This window comes from Leiobunum rupestre, chromosome 7, assembly GCF_980474605.1.
Source record: "Leiobunum rupestre chromosome 7, qqLeiRupe1.1.hap1, whole genome shotgun sequence".
In the NCBI taxonomy this organism is placed as follows: Eukaryota; Metazoa; Arthropoda; class Arachnida; order Opiliones; family Sclerosomatidae; genus Leiobunum; species Leiobunum rupestre.
In genome coordinates this window covers 56,054,711-56,063,081 of record NC_143390.1, presented here as the reverse complement: position 1 = coordinate 56,063,081, position 8,371 = coordinate 56,054,711, and positions in this window count along the sequence as shown.

Sequence of the window (8,371 nt, the reverse complement as noted above, 5' to 3'; positions counted from 1 at the left end):
AAGTTCCCCGCAGTTTGAACACTTTACCATCTTTAATGAAGAGTTAGCCGGCGCTCATAAGAAGAGAGCTAATATTGTTCTTAACCGGCCTATATTTACCGGATTCACCATTCTAGATTTATCTAAGGAGCTCATGTATCGGTTCCATTATGGATTCATAAAAAATACGTACGGGGACAAAGCATCACTATTATTTACAGACACTGGTAATTTAATTTAATATGCATTTTTTATTTAAATAGTACTAATATATAAAATATTTACAGACAGTCTAACGTACAACATTAAGACGGATGATGTTTATAAAGACTTTGAAGTTCATAAAAACCGCTTTGACTTCTCTGATTATCCACCTTCGCATTTCCTTCATTCTAATCAGAATAAAAAAGCTCTCGGTTATTTTAAAGACGAGACAAATTCGCAGTTAATTCAAAGCTTTGTAGGACTTCGTCCAAAGCTTTATTCTATTAAATTGTACGGGGAGTCTAAGACCGCTGAAGAGATAGAAAAGGCGTTGCGATTGGGGAAATCTTTAGAGTCAATTTTAAACCATAAAAAGGTTTGTAAGGGCGTTGCCATGAACGTTATTAGAAACGTCATCCGCCACGAAGACTATGAACGTTGTCTTTTTAATCAAGAAACCATGTCAGCCGAGATGATGCGTATAGCTAGTTTCAAGCATGAACTATTTACTTTAAATACTAGAAAACTTTGTTTATCACCAAATGATGATAAGAGATACATTCTACCCTGCGGGGTTCGTACATTAGCGCACGGTCATAAAGATATTGAAAAATTATAATGAATGCTTGTATTTATGTATATATATAAAAAAACTGCTATTGCTATAAATTGTAAAAAAAATTATTTTATTGAATACATTTTGCACATGAACTCTTTAATCATTTTATCGTTTACATATTTATCTTTCTTAAACCTAGACACAATGTTATACATTTCTATTCCTTTACACCTGTGTATAGCAAAATAGATACAGAATGCTCCACACGTATTACTAGAATTACTCTGTAATTGATTAGAATTAAAAGTTACAGTTTTACTGTTCGTTCAATAAAGTCATTAAATTTAAAATAATCTGGCGGGTTTCCAAAGGAATCCATAAATTCACAATTTTTATGTTTAGAAAAATATATTAGAACCCAGTGTTCTCCAGGTTCAGCACTCGTATCGGTATTTACAATAAATAGAGAAGGGAATATTTTTACGTATTTAGGTAGCTTGTCAGCCGCGAACACGCCTTGAAATATACTTTTAGTACTTAAATCTTTTTCAAGAATTTTAGTTATCTGTAGCGAATCCATTAATTACTGTAATCGAAAATCACGGTTCGATTTTTATCAATTTCAATCAAATTTTGAAACTCAGCGTAAATTAGAATGGAAATCGTCTCCGGTAACGGTTTTGCAAATTTTAATTCTAATCTCAGGTTACTGTTTTTTACAAGATGCAAGTGATTAGCGTTGTTATTAAGATCCGAGGTTAAATTGTACGCGAATAAACAATTTCCGTTAGGGTAATCTTCCCGACTTATCTGATTCCCTTCATCTACGTTCCACTGATTAGTTTGAATGAAAAGATTGCAATACGCTTGAATATATTGATTCTCCTCAAAGTTTAGAGATAACGCCTTATGAGGGACGCTGCTACCGTCAATGTACAATCCAATGCTTGATAAATCGAAATGTTGAAAGTTGTACGGGGATTTTTTCAAATCTCCTAGAAACGCTTTTTGTTCCACAAACCCGATAACAACTTTCTTGGGTGCTTGTCCGGTAAATAAATGATCTTGCACACTAGCCATAAAACCAGCGGGTACAGAAAATGAGGTGCACTCCGAACGAGTTACAGGATATTTAGCGGTTCCATATTGTAGCGCCTTGGCTTGAGCGAGCGATAGTTCCGGTATCACTTTAACTTTCCTCAGATAAAGGGAAGCTGATAAAATCTCCACTTTACATTTTACGTCGGAATGAACGCAAAAAGCTGCTCTATTTTTATCGAATTTAAATTTCAAATCAACCATATTTAATAAAAAGCGTGGTTGTTGACATAAATCAGTATGGACTACGCCTAACAAGTCAATCGCCCCTTTTTGCGCTAAACTCGCTCGTTTAGAGAAACCATCGTTATCGAAAAATGAATCGAACTTTCCAGGCGTATCCCGATAGAAAAGTGAACTCGTTAAATAACTTTTTTTCGCAGAATCTCCGAACGTTAATAAAGTTTGTATCATACTTTTATAAGCGTAATTTTGACTGGAAGGTGTTACTGATCTTTCATTAAGAAATACGTGGACGTCGCTAAAAAGCGAATGAAGAAACAAATTCTCGGGGGCGATATTGTCGGCTGGAGTTCCGGCGGCCCCACCCGCAACACCTGGAACCGCGGGTTGTGGTAGTTGACCATTATCTTTAGTTACCTTAACTCGAACGTGCAGCAAAGTTTGTGAAAGGTCTATATACGTTTCAGAGTTACTGTTGATAGAAAATGTAATTGATGCGTTATCAACTATATTTGATATTGGATTATACTCAACCCATTCTCCACCAATAATCGAAGATTGTGTCATAGGTACTTGAAACAAATCTAGCTCGGAATTTATACACTCAACTGAGTGCGGGTGTAAAAGGGACATTATGAGAATATATCGGAACGTTTAGGGAACCGTCCTTTCGCTATCCTGCCTGCTGTTGAAATGGCGTTTTTCGATTGAGTTCGTTTCCTTTTATTTCCGGAACCCGTCATTCTTTTAATATGATCCGTAGCTGAAGATGTTAGTCTCATGGCTTCATCAGCTGCTGAAGCTAAAGTTTCCCTTCCAGCGTTAATAGAATGCGATTTAAGCGCTGTTTAAATTGGGACTCCGCTAACAACATCGGTCGCTACTTTCGCTCCGGTACTTAAAAGTAGCGCCTTCCTTCAGTAAAGGTACCGCGAATCTAAACGCTGAAGATAATATATTTCCTAGTCCATGTCCTCTTTGCACGGCTAAACCTCTATATACAGGTATTCCACCGAAACCAACCTGGTTTAAATAGTAACTTTCATAATCAGTTCTTGAAGGTGAATATTCAGACCTCATGATGTTAACTGTTCGCTCTCTTAAGCTAGAATGAAGGTGTGTCCTGAATGATTAAAGGTTTATAGTGAAGTCCACATTTTACGGGGTTTAAAATGTAATACAACGTGAGCTTTTCCACTATGAAACTGTATTGGCTCACCTAAATCATCTATTATATTAATCTCTATAGTCTTAATATTATTACACACGACTGGTAGGTAATGAGGTTGTAAAAATATTTTTGTAGTTGTTTTCCCATTAGACTCGCCTTTCTCTTCGACGCTTATGATTCTTAATAGAGGTGCTAAACTATCCCCAACAACGCTATTTTCAACCAGATCAGAATAAACGAATAAGGAATGTAACCCAGCGTTCATATCAACTGGGTAGGGGGTTATCATTGAATTTAAAATGGTGAAATCATTATCTCTTCTATCCTTAAAACCTAGTAAAATCGATAGATCGGGGCCAATTACAGCTCTGATTTTCGGTTGCAATTTAACTTTAATTCGATTAGAATAATTTAAATAAGCGAATGTAACTTGTTCTTCTTCTTGGTTGTGGACGTTTATAACATGTAATAGTTCTTCCGGAGTTTTATAAAAACCCGCGGGAACTTCAATTATTTTATCATATTCGAGAGGGTCTTTAACTAAAGGGTTATCAGTCATTTGATCATATTCGAGAGGGTCTTTAATAACCAATAGATTAGGTTTTCGAACGTTATTCCATGTCCGAGGATAGCTTATTTCCGCTAACCCAACTTCGTACTGTTCCTCAAATCTTAACGGTTCAGCTAAATACGTTCGAAATTTACCAACGCTATTATCTTGGTAATATAATGACGAGGAATCTGAAGGTAGCGTTACGTAAAAACTCATTTTAAATCCACTTCTTGTATCCAAGAATTAAATGTAGGGTCGTAATCTTGCCACTTGACATACAGTTCTACGCGGCCGTCCGATTTTTTCCTCTTTTTTATTACTTTTTCGATTATGAAGTAACAGTCTTTTAAATCTCGACCAACAATCTGAACCTCTTCTCGATAGAATACTCCTAAAATGGGGTTAGAATTTAAATCCATCAGCTTATATACAGGTGGGTCACGTGGTAGTCTCTCAGCTATTTTAAACAATTCTGTAGTAAAATTCGGGTTATATTTCTTATCGAAAATTGATAAATTTCTACTTATTCTACAAATATCTCCAATTTCAAACGCGTATGTTAACGGAGGAGAAAAATTTACCGAACCGTAAAGATTTTTCCATATTTTAGCAGAGTTATCTAGAGTAACTTCCGCGGGTTTACATTTAATTGATCTGTAATAACTATTGTTATAAGCGTTTATAATATCATCTAAAACGTCGATATATTTAAGGGTGTTATTCTGCGTGAAATAGCGATATAAACGAGATTTAAAACTTCTAATGAATCTTTCAATAATGGACGCTTTCATTTCTGATCGGGTAGCGAAAAATTTAATGTTCCTTCGTTGTAATTCACTCTGCACTTCTTGACAGACAAATTCGTTTCCATGATCACTTTGAATTCTTTTCGGTTGACAGCCTTTTTCAAAAACGTTACGTAACGCTTCTAAAATTGTTACACCTTTCTTATTTTTAACCGCTACAGCCATAGCGTATTTGCTAAATATGTCGATAATACATAATACGTAGCGAGATCCTGAATTATATTTAGACAGCTTCTGAAAATCTGCCAAGTCCGCTTGCCACTGTTCGTCAATTCCATAAACAATAGTTCGATTTCGTTTGAATCGTCTTCTAGCAGGTTTATGCAGCGTATATGTATCCTGCTTTATTAGAAATTGTTTTACTTTTTCCAATGAAACCTTTAAACCTTTATGTCGAGCTGAATTATAGAGCGCTCGAACTCCAGCGAATGACCCTGGGTCTGCGGGGTTAGTATAGATCTGCTCAAGTTCTTTCTCCATATTGGGTAATATTTTGATGTAATGGCATGTAACGCCAAAAAAAAAAATTAAATAATTCTAATATTATAATAACTATGATAATTAATACAGCTGTGATAATTTTCGGTGATTTTGAAAATTATTGTGATAAATAGGCTAAAAGTCCTAAAGAGACCGTTTCTGTACAACCTTCCATTGTAGGCTTATACTATGAAATGAGAACAAAATTATCAGGTTAATATATTTTATTTAGTATGTATCCAAGGTCTTAGAGGACTAGGTGAAGATGATGATAACATTGAACTACTTGGTGGTGTATGAAATACAGCGAATGTTTTTAACAGTGTCAATCTTACAGGATTTTTAATTAAACGTTTTGAAATATTTGACTTATGAATGCCCTCGTAAAACTCAGTAACTCCTATAGGATCAATCACTGTTCCAGGTGTTTTTCTCACAGCGTCATACAAAAGATCGATTATATTAGATCACTTATCCTCGAATAGAAAGCTCTCCTGAGTTAGTCCATCTAATATATCTCGGATCTTCCGTAGTCGCTCGGTATAATGAAATTGCATCACTAACATAAGTTGCAGGTAGAGAATAAGATATTTGCGCGAACCAAGTTTTAGGTCGTTCAGAGTTTTCAATAACGGGAGAGATTTGCTCTTTACGTACGTAAGTTAACCGTCGTTGGAGAGTTTGATTGTATAATGCTAATTTCTCTGATTCGTTTAAATCTGGATTATCTAGAATAGATTTCATTTCATCATCGAGTGTCTTCTCTTTTTGAAGTTCAGGTGTTTCTTCTGTTTTGGAAGGTGTATTGTTTTTTAATCTCTCCATTACATCTTCAGGTACTAGAAGCATTTTTCGAGCCATCATCGGTTTATAGCTCGGCTTATTGCACTTCCGGCGACTGAGCTAACGATAGATAGCAGTGGCGCTAATAAAAATGGAAGAAAACCACCCTTTTGTACCAGTATCTTTCGTCGTTTTGATATAGGGTTCTTCTTCGACACGTTTCGTATAACCGCGCTATGTTTCTTTAACCGCTTACGATGACGTTCTGACAGTTCAATTGTTCCGTGCAATACATTTATACAACATTCAACGAGAGCCAATATAGCCTCCTGGCTAGCGTATTTAATAGCTGTCTTTCTTTGATTTAGATTACAGGATGTTAGGAAACGTAGAAAGTCTATGTTTTTCTTAACTCGTTTTGAGACATCCATTTAGAGATTTTCTTAGCCTTTCTTAAAGCGCAATGAACAGTTTCGGAATGAAAAGGACAGTCTAATTCAACGTCTTCTAGTTCTGATAATTTAGGACAACCGGTATCTTCGATGTTAGTTACTGGAACACCGAGGAGTGTCGATAATACTGCAGCTTTTTCTAAACCTTTGGTGAAAAACGAAGTTGCTTTTTCCGCTATCTGATTGCAAATGTCACGTCTCGTTCTGTAAGGACGTTCGCCGTCATTCCATCGAAGATGACAAATGTTATGAGATATCCATCTGCATTGTCTTTTATCTTCGTTTGAAAGCTCTTTGAAAGGGTATGGAGATTTGAAAGTAAACACTTCCGATTCTTCAGTTTCTAATACTACGTAAGCTAATTCTTTAATAATCCACTCTCGATTAACCCTAAAAAAATTCCCTTCTATAATACACTTCATTTTGGAATAAAGACAGCCGATTCTTCACCCGGTATTAAACCTGTTCGAAGTAAATACTGATCTGGGGTGTGAGGTTTCAAGTCAACTAATAAATACCCAGATTTCCGTGACGTAGCTTGTTGAAACGCATCAATAACGTATTTGCTATTGGTTGGAGATATCTGCCTCGCGAGATGATAAATTGTTGATTTATCTCGTGGTGATTTAAAAATAAATAGATAATGAGCATTTAAATTTAAAGTTCTTATTTCTTTTCCAGGATAATAAAGGTTTTGCATTAAAATTAGTACGGAGGTGTTTCTGTGATGAGATCCACGAATAAATAAATTAGTCACATCTTTATTATTAGATATCTCGCATAATAAATCGTCTAAAATAACTAAATTCCTAATTTGCGGGTTTAATATATTAACATCGAGTAACCCTTCGTGAAACTCGACTGAAGGTGTGTGTTCTAATATTGATTGAAATAGTTTCGGCTGATACTCGGTATAACACCATATTATCCTCTCCGGAGGAGGGGATATGCAGGTCTTCTTATGTTGAATCAACCGTCCCACCAGGAATGACTTTCCGCATTGGGTGGACCCGGCTACAAGCCCATTCATTGGATGTTGTAAGCTTAAATCCATAATGGTAAATGACAATCGGAACATTAGTGCAATCAATTTTATTAGTTTTTTAACAAGTTTTTAGCATTGCATATTATTAGTGACATTATATTATTTAAAATTTCTTTCGACAATTCACAGCGAATAGTAAACATTTCAATAATATTTTCACAATCTACCGACATAATTATTTCATAAAAATGCAAATCTACACGCTTAGAATAATCCGACATGATACAATCATGCTGGAGTTGAGATGGATGATCAATTTGGCAGCCATTGCACGCTTTCTTAAGAGCTCCGTGTAATTGTTTAATTACAACGTTAGTCATCGCCTCCTTTATTTCCTTGATTTGCTTTAAACACTTCTGAATAGACTCGTACTGGTCGAGGAAATTCAACCAAGAAGATTGAGCGAAAGCTACCCCCTCTTTAGTCGGTAACAGTTTTCCATAGTTTACTCCATAACCATGGTACATTTTTAAAGTTCCGTTAATGTTCGTCGATTAATCAGAAATTTTCTACGTTTCATTATATACACGAGTTAATTAGACCTATGGGTTATCCAATAATAATACGACGCCATTTTGAAATATGGTGGATATAAATATAACTTATGATGCGATAATTGCCAAAATTATTAGTCTATTTACATGAAATTTTCTACATTATATTATCTGACCGAATAAATAAGCCCCTTACACTGTGATAGAATTCTGACGCCATTTTACAAAATGGCAGATATCATAATGCGATGACTGCCGAAATTATTTGTCCAATTACTTGAAATTTTCTACTTTACATTATCTATTAAAGATAATATATCCTATTAATTTTAATAAATTTCAAGGCCCTTTTGAAAAATGGCGGATGTCAAAATGTCTCACGGTCATATAAATTCCGTAATTTACGACGATTAATCGGAATTTTTCTGTTTCATTAAATGATCGAATAAATAAGTCCTTTCTATTTTGAAAGAATTCCGAAGCCATTTGGCAAAATGGCGATGTCTGAGAAGTTCCGTGATTATTCGTAAACTATTCTGAAATTTTCTGACCGAGTAAATTAGT